Raw genomic sequence first — 14,194 nt, 5'->3', positions numbered from 1 at the left:
TGCAGCAGATCCTGCTGTGAATTAAAGTCAGAACCAGACCCCTGGACTCAGTCTGCTGCTACACAGCTGCCCTTCCTTGACAGCAACATGAGTCAGAGAGCGCCTGTGCATATAGTTCCTAAAATAACCAGTAATCAGCAAAATTCACAGCCCTTTTACTCAGTCACTTCTCTTGAAAGAGTCTTGTTAGGCCAAATTCCTTTATTTCCCTCCATTATACAAGTTCTCCTCCATTGACGAGAACGGATTTGTTTGGGTGTAACAAAGAAGAACCATTGTAGTGCTCAGTGGGGCATTTTATCGGTGTAAGGACTTGGCCAGTTATTTAGTTACAGGCATGTTGATGTTTTGTTAACCATAAAGGAAAGCAAAGCTTTTTCATTAGATCTGATCAACACAACAAGCTACTTTAAAAGAGAGGTGAGAAGAGAACTGATTTCAAGCTGGAAATGCAGCATGGGATCCTTTGGATATCTCTTCATAAGCCATTTTATGGAGCAGAAGCAGTGCAGCTATGATAATTCCACTGGGACTCGTAGCTGAGATGCTGTGTTTGGCCCAGGCAGACCATAACCTTCCAACATTAACAGAGCTTTCTGTTCTTTGTAACACCCCAGCAAATGCAAATACAGTTCTGGTAATTTCATCTTTTTTTTCCTGCTGCCACTGGCTAACAGTACAAAATGAAGGGGTTTGCTGATGTATGAAAAGCACAGCCATGTGACCAAACTGACCAGCTATAAATTTATTAAAGCAGTAAACCTGGATGGTTTTTAAACAGGTTTTTTAAAGGTGCATGGGAACTTTCTCGATTTATGGACGAAAACCAAATCAAGCGTGTCAGTTGTACCACAGTGGGCTGAAAGCAGAAAGCATTTGGCATCAGCCAAGCCTGTCTTGGGCTGTTCCTTTACCCTGTACAAGCTGTTGAATCATGAAGTTGCTGCTTTGGTCTTTGTCATCCTGCCCAGGGCTTGACCTCCTGCTTTAATCTGGGAGCTGTTTAGGGAGCTTTCTAGCCAGCATTTGCAAAACATGGCAGAGGGACTCTGCCTTCTCTGTGGCATTTTGCAGCTCTGAGTAAATTGCTCCTGCTCCAGCACTTCACCTGTGCTACCACTTTGCTCTGACTATCCCATTCATCATCCATTCGCTTGACTTGCTGTATCATGACTCTGCTGCTGTGGTTACACTGGAGATTTACAGTGCGGTACTGACATGGAAGGTATCAAGGGACCCAAGGAACAACCCCTGAAGAAACTGTGATACCCTAGTTCAGCCTCAGCAACAGCACTGCCTCAGGGAGGTCAACTTATTGACAGACCCTTGATTTCTGTTTCCATAGAGATCACTAGATGGCCTTTCATAACCTTTGCTTTTGACTTATTAATAAAATACTAATTGTTGGGGGGGGGGGGGTGTGTTGTGTGTGGTCAAGTCTTCAGCTACTCTACTTTTAGGAAAAGTGTCAGAGAAAATGCTGAAGGGATGATCATCTGTGCTGTTTACTGTCAAAAATGTAATCTTTGTTACTTTGATTTCTCTCTTTAAACAGCTGTTCTGGGCCAGGGACAACAGACATGCTTTTAATCTATTGTTTCCTGCAGCTGGTCAGCCAGGGTGCAGAGCCAGTTGGTGTGTGTGTCTACCACACAGCCTTCACGTGCCAGGGTTTGTCATGATGGGAACTAAACTCCAGGAATGGCTCATCCGCCCCCTAATAATGGGTAGAAACAGCAGGGAGAGCTTTGCCCCACACTTCCACACAAGGAAGGGGGGACATAGCACCACTGGCAGACTCTATTCCTCAGTGGTGATCCCCAAGCTTGTGAGTGCAGCATGAAGGAGAAAGGCAGCTTGTGCCAATGGCTTCTACCCAACGCATTCACCTGTATTCCCACCAGACCAGGCTCCACTGTATCCTAGTCAAACTTTCAGACATCCATCTCCGTGTTTTCTCCTCTGCTCACATGTGAGAGTCCTTCCTATAAGCATCCAGAGAGCCATGTCATTATCCTCCTTTGTTCCCTGCCTCACAACTCTCATTCATCTCCTGCAAGGTGATGCGATGGTGACACATTTGCCTGCTTTGCTGACAAATGTTTTATCCCACCACTGTATGTCATTGTCCAGCTTCTGTCTTTCCTCTTTAGACTAGAGGGGTTTTGGGGACGGGGTAGTGTCTTGCTTGGTAGAGGGCAGAGGGGTGTATTGTTAATGCTCCTATATACTGTATATATTAAAGTATGCCGCACTAAATGCTTTTAGCACAGTCCATCTGCTGGCCTGGGCCATGTGAGTAATAAATGCTATGAGTCGCCTTACAGAACAAGCAGAAGACCTAATATTTGAGTAATGCAAAGTGCATGTGCATCAGCCCAGGGAGCATGGGCAGTGCTAGCAGGGAAGGGGTTAATCCAGCCTTTTTTTTCCCCCTGCAGTCCCTGCCGGGTGGATGAAAATGAATCACATTTCATTCTGCTCTCAGTCAGCCGAGATTGCTCTATAATTTTGTTTTTAGTCATTCGTGACTGAGACCTTCTCTGGCAAATTTAGTCACCGAATGTTTTTGCTGTTTAGCCCCAATCGTTTGAAATCTCGGGGGAAAGTGGGTTTCGTATTGCGACAGCTGAGAGATGAGCGAGGGGAAAGCTGATGGATGTTGATAGTGCGGGCTTGATGATATTCAGTATCGTTTCCACATCCCATATAGCTGGGCAGTGATACTCAATTCATTTATTCATGATCATATACAAAGGATTTTAGTCTTCAACATCATAATAGCTTGTGACCTTAAAGGGACACAGTCAAGTACTTTTTAGGCTAGAATTTAACCTACTGTAGAAACTGCTATCCTCTGAAAGTGGTACATAATAATACCTGCAAGCATTGTCATTCATCCTGCCATCTCTAGATACTACACATGCATTAAAAGTGAATTTCACAACTGTTGGAAGAGGTGGAAGTGTCATTTTTCCTTTCAACAGAACAAGAAACTGAGGCACACAGAAGTTAAACCACTTGCTGCATACAGAATCAAGGCTTGAGGTCTTCTCTTCCTGTCATGCATAGGCAAGCAATGTCTTGCACATGCTAAACACTTCATTTGTGTCATTAATCCAGCCTTAGCTCTTGAAGGCAAGTTTTGGAAAGAAAAAAACCTGACTTTTCTGCAATGCAGAAGCTCCCTTTGTTTGCTGTGCTTTAGGAGCACTTAGCAAAGAACTATTTCCGTTATTTCCAGGGTTTTCTCAATGGAATTGACAGTGCTTCTGATGCGCAAACAGGAAACCAAATAAAACAGAGACATGAAAGTGTTCCTGCTCCATTCAGAGAAAGATGGATGGGAAGACACTCAACTGGGGTGAGCCTGGAAGGCGGAGGGGGAAGGCAGAGGCATATGCACCTACCCATGAGCTTATGTGCAGGACACAATGGCAATCAGTCTGATGAGAGACATTTTGTTCCCCATTTTCCAAGAGGAAGTTACGAGCACCGTAGAGTCATGCAGTCTCTCTAAATGGAACCCAGTTCACTTGTCATGATCAGGAAAGAAGCTGGGTTGCAAAGGACTGTGGCATAGATGAGGCACCCAGTCATGTTAGTGTGGTGAGACCCTATGGTTTCTGTGGAATGATGCTGACTGTTGACAATAGGGGCTGATGGAGAAGGCATTTCCATGAAGTTAATGGCTGGCTGGTGGAGGTTAGGGCCTGAGGCCATTATTACCATTGTAAGTTCTGGAAATACAAAAATGCAGAGAGAAAAAATAAAGAAAATTGCCTTTTTATATATCAGAGAGTTTAAAGTTGAGCTGCCTGTTGCCATGGCTACAATATTCCGTTTGCAGTCTTTAGTTATTTAAGACCAAGGGCTGAATCTTGCTGAATCGGTGAACTCAATGGAAACATGTCACCCAGCCTCAGTGGGGGACAACTGAAACCATGGGAGCATGGTAGGAAAGGAGAGCCCATTCCCATCCCATTAGAGACCACATTCCCCATGTTCAGGGAGGCTTTCTGGGGTGCAGGAGTGGTGCCTCTGCGAGGAGGTGGGAATGGATGCAGGCAGTTCCATACGAGTTCACAGGCCAGGATGCTTCACACCGGTTCTCCCTTCCTCATAGTACAGCATGGGCATCTTTGGAATGGAAATTATTTGGAGTAGGGCTCATAACCTGTGTTAATGAACTACTAGCAACTACATAAATACATGGACTATATTAACGATTTTTAAAGATCAATATTTCTTAAAGGAAACCTAAGTTTTCACAGGCAGTTAGGCACATCTCCAGTGTTCACCTTACTCCCAGAATGGACTTTTCATGGTTCACCTAGCAATGGCATTGCTTGTGTTTATGTTGGAGAACTGAAGCTTCCCTAGTTTGGCTGTTCAGACTCCTGTTAAACTGGATTAGAAACCCTTAAAGATCCCCATCTACTAGGCTTCATCTGTGAAGTCAAATGAGAACATGGTGGAGCACCAAGACAATGCAGCCAGCAGTATTTTTTTCCCCCATCTTTGGATCTCTTCCAGCGGATTTGCAGGGGAGATGCTACCAACATCTCATGTTGCAAAGCATTGTCTTACAAAACCTGACATGTGCTTTGATGCCGTTCTTCTGGTTCTCCAAAGAAAAAAAACAGAAGGATTTTGCAATCTTTAGAGAATGAAACAAGAATGTACAAAATCAAATTTTCCAGGTCAGAGACAGCACAGTGTGCATGTCCCCTGTAGCATGCCGCCCCAGCTTCACAAGTTAGCTGCCTTTCTGTATGGCCAACAAGTGTGCTACAGGTTTAGGTGAAATCCTGGGAAGCACAAATGCCTTGTAGTTGCAGAACTGACTACCACAGCAGCATCCGAGGTGCAAATGTTTGGATACAGTTCTCTGAGTTGCGTCTGTCTCCTAAAGTGTATCTGTCTGTCTGTGTAAACACATTAGCTAACAAATGAACACAGTAGCTTAGTATTTACTACAATACTGCCATGCCCCAAAGCTGCATTGCAATGCCAGGATTTGTCTGTGGATCCCTGTCCCAGAAATTCATCTTGCAGGCTGATCCTAAGGATACTCAAACAGTTCTCTACATCTGTAGGTTGGCTGTTCCCCTGCCTTTCTCATCTGTTATATGCATTACTTATTGCCTCAAGAATAATGATGGTCATATGTCTCCTTCTAGACATCTGGTTCATATGTGCTCTGGTCACTGGCTTTTCCTCCTCACCAGATGGGAGGTAGAGCACTCCGCACATCAGCTTCAGAGCTTCTGCTACCCCCAAGAGAGACTAGATAAGGGTGCCCCATATGGAGACAGAGGCAGGAGAGTTTTATCAGGGAGGAACATGAACCAAATGAAAGCTTTGGGATTTCACTTCAAAAGGAAGATGCCATTAGCAGTCCCCTTTGTGTCTGGTTGCATGGGTGGGCAGGCATTTTATTCATGTCCTGAGCAAGCCTGCATGTGGTCAGTAAACAGCACAAGGAGACTACAGCAGGATGAAATTAAAGGATTCAGGAGGGAAAAGGCAGATTTCCAGGGAAGTTAAATACACCCGAATGACCAAGGAGAGGTCTTGTCTCCTTAGGGAGAGCTATGCTAGTGTCACCAAAACCTCTGGAAGATGGGGAGGGAGCATTCTCTCCGAGAACTAGCCGCATCCTATTCCCAACCAGCATCATTCCATGCTCCACCCCCCAGCTCCTCTCCCAGCTACAGAGCCCTTACACATCGCTGGTCTCTTTCCACAGTGGAAACCATGCTGATAACATGACACAGGACCCAGGTTTCCAGGTTAGAGCTGAAAGGGAGGTGGAGGTTACAAGCAGAGCACTCCATGCCTGGGCAATAAAGAGGGTCTGCTCACACTTCCTTCCTCCTTCCATGGGGATGCTTTCCCAGAGTGGGTTCCCCAGTGTTTCTGTTAACATTTCCTGTTTTCCAATGATGCAGGATCCATTGGAAGAAATAAGCATGCCAGGAAGTAGGGAAGGGACGATTTCCTCATTCATTAAATCAAAACAACTTGTATGGGGAAAGACTGAATTTTTACTGAAGATGGAGGATGCAATTGAACTTCCTTTGATAGACGAGTTATTTTTTGTTGACTGCTGCTGCCATTGTGTGTGAATCTGAAGGCTTCCAAACTGCTGGGTAACATTGGTTAGACTTCCATACAGTAGTGAGAAAGGCTGTCAAAACTGCCTGGGAGAGGTCTTTTTCTTGTGTCAGCCTCTCCTAGCAGCCTTCTACCAGGGAAGGTAAGTTTCAGTGCAGATCACTCTGCTGTGGGGACCCCCAGACTGGGGAGGCTGAGGCCTTGAATATTGGCCCTGTCCTGGGTTCAGGTAGCTCATTTTTCCCCTTCTTGTTGTTTGTGTTTTGACTTTCAGGCAGAGCTGATAACAAGATGTTTTGGTTTGGCAAGGACTTTGTGAGCCTCATGCTCTGCCAGCTATGACCCCATTGTTTGTGACTCTGAATATCGGTCAGAGCTTGGTCGGGCTTGGGGGGCGAGTTATCGGTCGGGCTCTTCCCTTGTTATTTCCTTTATCATCGTTATCATTGGTGGTAGCAGGTGCACAGCTATCCCATTGTTTGTGTGTTATACCTTAGTTACTAAACTGTTCTTATCTCAACCCGTGGGAGTTGCATTCTTTTCGATTCTGTTATACCGCCCAACGTGGGGCCTCTTCAGCGCGCATCACCTCCTCCTCTGGTGACATTCCGAAATCTTTGCCCTCTGGCCAGTCCATGATTAGTACTAAACTGCAAAGTCACCCCCAGACTCACCACTGGGGAGGCTGAGGCCTTGAATATTGGCCCACATGGTTTCCTGTCTCTAGTGCATGACTTAATACACTGCCTTAGTACATCATATGGGAATTGTATGCAGTTTACATGTTGACAGGTAATTTCTTTTCTCCCTGTGTCCCAATCCTGAATTTCCTTTTCCTCTCTCTCACCCTCCTTCTCTCCTTCCTTCTCTCTCCCTGAGCTGTCAGTACTGATGAACACAAAAACATCTCTATCTAACCCATCACGGCATCTTCTGCATCTGAACTCCTTGCTAATGGCTTATGGGAACCTTCCATTGATTGGGTTGATAGTGAATAAGATTGCCTCATAACTGTATTTCACTTTGATTTTAACTCTCTGGGGAGGAGTTATTAACCCTTGCATTGCTCCAGGCCTGGTGTGGCTACCATTGCCTTCTGTAGCTGCTGCCCAGTTTGGAGCTGGGGAGGCTGGGTGAGAATTAGTAAAATCCCTAAAGAAAGTATGTGGGATTTCTGTGAAGACAGTGAAAATGATCTGAATAGAAGAAATATCATGAATGGAAGTGCATACACTGTAAATATTACTGAGGGAGGGTGAGAGTGTGGATTACTGAGTTGCTGTCTTCAATATTAAGAACTCAGCCCCTTTTCCATCACACTCCTATTCTTCACCTGTGTCAAAGGAAATAGAGACCATTTTCTTCTTATGACTTTGCTATTATCTAGGTTTTGACAGAGTATTAGAGAAATGCAGAATGTTGCCTGGCTCTGCTGCCACCCGTTGGAATGACGCTTCTCCCTGTGCATGGTTTATGCAGCGTATCTGTGGATATAGATCTTGCTCTGAAATCCTTTCAAGATCTTTGGGAAGTGCACAGTGAGGACTTCCTTCCTTGTCTGTGCTGCCCGTGGCCATTGTGACAGTGGATGAATATGGACTTAATCTGGTCACCAAAACAAACTACCAAAGAGAGTCCAACTGGCAAAATAGCCTGCTGTATGTTTAAGAGGTTTGGATAGTTTAGTTTTTCACCAGGAGCTATAGCGATAGGACAAGGGGTAGTGGGTTCAAACTGAAACAGGAGAAGTTCAGATTAGGTATAAGGAAGAAGTTCTTTACTGTGAGGGTGCTGAGGCACTGGCACAGGGTGCCCAAAGAACTTGTGAATGCTCCGTCCCTGGCAGTGTTCAAGGCCAGGTTGGACAGAGGAGTTGCCAAGTTGGGCAACAAGGTCCAGTGTGAGGAGTCCCTGCCCATGGCAGGGGGCTGGAACTGGATGATCTTAAGGTCCCTTCCAACCCAAACCATTTTATGGTTCTATGATTACATGATTCTATATCTTGGAGATCTCTTTCCTCTATCTAACTTCATTGCTACTTTCATTTCTGATCATTCACACCTTGTCACAATGTTCGATGAGAACAGTGATATAATTTCTTAGAGGAAATGTATGTGCTTTTATCCTAAAGGTTCAGGTGTGCTTTTACAAGCTCTGTGGCAATAACCATCACTCCCTGGCTGTGGAACAACTATTGGAAAGCACTGGGAAATGTGTGTGGAAGTACAAAGAAAGGAAGAGCACAGTGTACCTCTGGGACTGTTGTATAGACAATATGAAGGATGGATATTTCATGGGCGTGATAAGTAATTCTCAAATACTCAGTTGATGAGGGCAAACAGGATAAATGCCTCATCATGGCACAAAGGGCTTTAGTGGCAACAATAATTAAGGATATCAGCATTTGAATTTCTTTTTAAGCATTGCTAGAAGCACAGCTCCCTTTAATTCTGTTTCGGCTCAGTTCAGCACCAACTCTGAGAGAAGAATTCTCCCTCAGAATCATCAACACTGTTTTCGGAGGCTGTCTGCCTCTTCTTTATGGACCAGCAAGGCCTGTTAGTAATTAGGTGATGAGATTTGACAAGATCACAACACAGATGGATATGGCTGCAGGTTTCTGCCTCAGTTTTCAATTATTTATCTGAGCAAACCAGCTCCTCTGCTACATTGTAGTGGTTCACAGGATGATTTTTCAAATGAGCATTTTAGCTAATGTCCCATAATGGCCCAGATATGCAGACTGAACCTCCTAAAAGATTCAGATGTTTATGGTATTTACCTGTAACAGCTCCAGCTCTTGGACTGATGCCGCAGTAATGCCTCTTCCCAGGCTGGTTTCAGGGCAGGCGATGACAACCATCGCAACAGTCATTCTTCTGCCTCAGGAATGGGTTCTCTCAGCTAATACAGGTGCTCTGCCTGTCTGCTCTTAGTTTGCTGGAGATGGAGATATCAGTAGAAGCCCTAAAGAATACACCATTACAGCCCTGATTTGGGCTATACTGCTCATGGTTTTCTCCTGCATGTCATTTACACTCCCCTTATTCATTGCTGGCAGTGGTGGGGGTATGAATCACATTACTGCAGCTGGCAATTTTAGAAACACTGCTGGAAATGATGCTAAATATAGAGAAAGGTGAGGAAAAGGCCTTCCTCTTATCAGGCATCAGTGTAGGTTCTTGGCATCTCATAGGTACAGGTTGTATTCATTCCTGATTTAAGGCTCTGGAGGACCTTTGATGAAGCCATGTCTGTCTGTCATAGAGCAGAAGTTGCCTGGAGCCAGAGGTATGTTAAATCAAAAGAGAGGTCTCCCAGGGCCAGGCAGCACATTGGCAGCTTGTCAGGTAGGGCTCTGCTGATGAGCATTGCCACTGAAGCTTTCGTTTGGGACCTGTTCCATGTTACTTACAGGGGATCTTGAGGCTAACTAGGAAGGAAGACACCTTTGCATTTGTATCCACTGGGGGATAAAATACACAAGCTGCAGTGGGTGGAGGAGGAGAAGTAGAGGCAATGTAGACCTCTAGGCAGGATGCAAGAGTACAAATTTCCCCAGCAGGAAGAAGTAAAAACACTATTAAAGGCCAAATGAATAAAACTATCATGTAGCTCATGCCCGACATCTTGGCTGGGAGGCCTTTGGTTGCCATGCAAAAGATGCTCATGCAAAGATGCTTTTGGACATCAGCAGTTGTAACTCATGACCATAGCGACCCTTTCCCTCTCAAATGGTGGAGAGCAAGATTGAGCTCTGCCAGCACTACTGCTGAGCAGAAAACCAGCACTCTCTGATTTGCTAAGGTGCTCTCCTTCAGAGTGAAGACTTTCCTGCCTGGTTAGAGCACCGAAACGGCTTCCTGAGCAGTCGGCGCGCACCAGCGCCAGCAGGATCGTGCAGTCAGTGTGACTGAACTGACTGGGCGTGAGAGTGAGAATAAACTTCCAAGTGTCCCTGCAGTGCCAATGTAATGCAGCTTTACTGGTGTGAAACCACAGCCCACTCTCGCTGGCAATGGGGGACGGATTAAAACATTTCCATGTTTACAGGCTTTGGTTACCTCTAGGGAACAAGAAGTCACGCTGGAGCAAGCCCCTGCAAGTGTTTCTTCATCTGTCTATGAGTGAGAGTAGTCAGAGAGTTATCGTTTGCCCACTGCTTGTATTTTTGCCTAGATTTTTTGGTTTGATTTTTCAGATTTCCTCCTAAGACCCCAGGTATGTTCCTTTGCCAAGTACAATCAAGAGTCAGCATTTTCCTAAAAAAGTGGTCATTCCCAAAATGGTCTTCTGCCCCAGAGATGTCAGTGGAATTATTTAAACCAATTCCATTTATACTGGCAGAAAAAAAACTAACAAGATGCCAATACATGTCTCCATGCAAACGACATCTTGCAGCTCTGTGATAACCAGGACTTGGAACATTCTAGTATATGGCAAGGGAAAAGAAATGGGGGGGGTGCTTGTCTTGGGTGGGTGACAAAAAGGAGAGCCCACACAGAAAAGACCTCGCAAGCCAGAGCAGAAGAGAGCTTTCATCTTCTTCCAAATAGAAAAGAGTTTGCATATCAACTGTAGAACAGAGGTCCATTTTTCATGCCAATACCAAATGATTCCTGCATGCCAGTGCAGAAGGAAATTTACAGGTCAATACAAGAGAACTTTTCTGTGAATCACACTACAAAAAAAAAGATGCTCATACTGACCTAAAAGCAAGGCTTTTTTGCTCAAATTATCCCGGATGAGAGCTTGCCTACAAATGGAAAAGAACATGCCTGAAACATCCCTTGTAGCTGCTCTAGGAGAAAAAGAATGACAGATCCAGGCTTTTCAAACCCAGAGCAATTAACAAGGTAAAAGAGAAAGTCCTCTGAGAATTAAAAATTAAAACCAACAAGACAACAGTGTAAAAAATGAAAGAAATGAATAAAAACAATTAGCAGAGCTGAAAAAAACAGGGATGGGAATGATATAAATTGAACCTATTATAAGGCACTAATGACATTCAAAAACCTAATTTTTACATTGTCAAACCATTTTGATTAAGTGTTAAACACTGCTCTTATGAACTTGGCATATATTGTGCAAGAGCAGTAATTTCTGCCTTTATCTTTTCTGCTTCCTCTGAAAAGGTGCTCGTGTGTGAAAGAGGCAACAAGTACTCCTGAGTTATCGGTTCTCTTCTCCCTTCCTTTGTACGTGCTGGGAAGCCTCAGCCCTGCCTGATTCTGGCTGTTTTCATGTGGGCCAGGAGTGGAACCTGAGCAGGGTTGGGGGTGCTGAGGACAGAGGGGTGAGGAATCATGAAGGTGCTGATGTGAAATACAGACCTTCTATGACCAGGAAATTTTTCTCCTTTTTTCCCTTTTTTTAACCCCTCTTTTTGTTGTTTTTTTTTCCCCAAACTGAATAACCAAAATAATTGAAAGAAAGCAAATTGACTTTTTATTGCTTTCTAAGTGCTTAACATGAATTTTCATCTAGTAAAATTATTGTTATTTTTATCTTTAGCTGCATCGTTCCTGCTTCTCCTTAAAGAAGATATTTCTCCAGTTCAGGGTGCCAGCTGCAAGGAGCCGCGCAGAGAATGACAATGGCCTATGCAAATACAATGCATCAGCTATAAAGCCTCTTCCAGAGCTGAAGCAGAGCTGCTGGGTACAGAATGCAGCAGGCAGGCAAGGCCTGACCCTGGGATGTGCCTCCATTTGCTGCAACTGGGAGGTGAGAATGCTCCACAGCTTGGATGAGGTGTTACAGTACCACATAGCAGGGAGTAACCAGCAAGGGAAGAGGGTGCTGGGTCTACTTACACATCAGGAAGGCTCAGGGAAGCCATATAGAATCATAAAATCATAGAAAAGTTAGGGTTGGAAAGTACCTTAAGATCATCTAGTTCCAGCCCCCCTGCCATTGGCAAGGAGGTCTCACTCTATTCTGGCCTTGAGCACTGCCAGGGACTGAGCATTTACCACTGTTCCAGTGCCTCACCACCCTTACAGTACAGAACTTCTTCCTTGTATCTAACCTGAACTTCCCCTGTTTAAGTTTGAGCCCATTACCTCTTGTCCTGTCACTACAGTCCCTGATGAACAGTTCCCCTCCAGCATCCCCGTAGGCCCCCTTCAGGTATTGGAAAGCGACTAAGAGGTCCCAGGGTCATAGAATGGTTAGGGTTGGAAAGGACCTTAAAACCATCTTGATCATCACTGTAATCTTGGATTTCTATGAGTCACTTCACTACCCCAGGCTCCCCTTGCAGCAGCCCTCAGGGAGCTGAATGTCTGTATAATTGCCAGTTGCCTTCTGTCAGAGCATGGGATTGTATTTTCTGTCCAGAAACTCACCGATCAGCATTCAGCAAGTAACAGTCTACCCTGGCAGACCTGTGCAAGGGCTTGCTTCTCCAGAATTGGTCAGAAAGGTGAGAACAGGGGGAAATTTCCATTGGGAAATTAGGAATTTTCAGTAATATAAAAATTATAAAAAAGAATTATTTTGCTTAAAAACTGAGAAAGGGCCAGGAAAGCACTTTGTAGGTAGGAATAAGTATATGGGAATTTGGCTGTTACTGAGTCCTGCACTCCTCAGCTCTGTCCACAATATAGGAACAGACTTGCAAATGATAGATCTGGGCTAGGTGACAGACCAGAACCCTAATCCAAGATGATGGTCCATGTGCAGCAGTAGGTAACAACCAGCTTCTCCCCTGCACTTGTCTCTCAGCGAGTCACAGTGGCTAGAACAGGGACATGTAGATATCATGACCACAGGCGATGATTGTATGAAAGGTGATAACACAGAAACTAAATTGGGCTCAAGAGGGTGGCACGTCTGGAAATTATGGTGCAGAGAGAATCTTTCTGCTTTGGCAGGGCACAAAGTCTTTTTACAGAGACATTGCATCCCTCAGGATAAAAGATCTGATCACATCTCAGTTGGTGCCAGCCTGACACAGAAGAAAAATTATACATTACAAAATGCTAAAAGACAGCTAAAGGGAACGAGTCAGAAGAGAGGATAGAGAAACAAAAATAAATCAGAATCACTGTAGAGAAAAGAGACTGAAGGTAGATTGAAAATACAGAAGAACTTTTGGAAGATAAAGGTTTCAGAAAGAAACAAATACTGAAGAAAAAAGGGAGGGGAGGAATAAAAAGCCAGGATATAAAGCCAGGCAGAGTGGTCAGCATCCTTTATATCAATTTTTAGTGCTCCTTTTCAGCTGCCAAAGGAATAGTTCATAAACCACAGCATTTATTATAGGGGTGGTGTTACACACTGCAAACCTATTTTGTGAACATTACCACTGGGGGATCACATGTTGAACTGGGCTCCATTGCAGCTGACAGGCTCAATAAATTCAGAAAGATCAAGAGGAATACAGGTGACAGAATGTATTTGGAATGTGTGTGTTCTTCTCTCTTTTTGTTCCACAAAGAAGGGAATGTGAATCCCCCATGCTACCAGCCACCACACTTTTATTATAAGCCTTGTAAAATCTGATGTTAAAGCCTAAGCTCTCAGATCAGGCAATTATGTGAGTCTCTGCTTTCATTTTTTAAAGTCTCAGTTTCTGACCTGCCTACCGGTGGAGAAAGACTTGGAAGCACAAACATGCACAGACTATTGACTTCTGGGTTTTTTTTTTAATGACCTGATGTCTGGATTTGGAGTTTTTAATTTCCAGGACACAGACAGCATGGCTTTCCTGCAGCCAGCACCAAGGCAACTGTGAAGTTCTTACCATATTCCTCCAGATTAGAGATCTGGTATCTCCATGAACTGCCTTTGAAAACCTGTAGGTCTTGATGTGAGTTGGACAGCCTTGAGCAACCTTTAATTTGTAGCAAGCGCCTCATAGAAGTGAGCTAATACATCTTATGTCTACAAAGCTTAGTCAGCTTTTATTACATGGAGATACATTCCTCATTTATTATTTGTCACATTTATCTGCTCCTTTTATTTCATGTGGCAGATTTCTGTGAGAGAGCATCCATTAAAACCCATCAAAACTGGATATAGCTCCACGGTGCTGAGAAAATCAGTGATGTTAAGGGTTCTGGACTGA

At 44.3% G+C, this 14,194-nt stretch overlaps 1 protein-coding gene across 1 annotated transcript in view; it reads left to right on the top strand.

The window, feature by feature from the left end:
* The window catches only part of LOC134159372 (high mobility group protein HMGI-C-like), a 131,180-nt gene that overhangs the window by 49,595 nt on the left and 67,391 nt on the right, over positions 1 to 14,194 (top strand). Inside the window, exon 2 of the mRNA XM_062610219.1 lies at positions 11,635 to 11,847. The gene's annotated coding sequence lies outside the window, so the exon portion shown is untranslated. The remainder of the gene's footprint in view (positions 1 to 11,634; positions 11,848 to 14,194) is intronic.

The sequence above is a fragment of the Pezoporus occidentalis genome, unplaced genomic scaffold, assembly GCF_034315485.1.
Source record: "Pezoporus occidentalis ecotype Australia unplaced genomic scaffold, CSIRO_AGI_Poc_V1 ctg145, whole genome shotgun sequence".
In the NCBI taxonomy this organism is placed as follows: Eukaryota; Metazoa; Chordata; class Aves; order Psittaciformes; family Psittacidae; genus Pezoporus; species Pezoporus occidentalis.
Note: the sequence above shows the minus strand (reverse complement) of the source record. Positions and strands in the feature narration are given on the sequence as shown.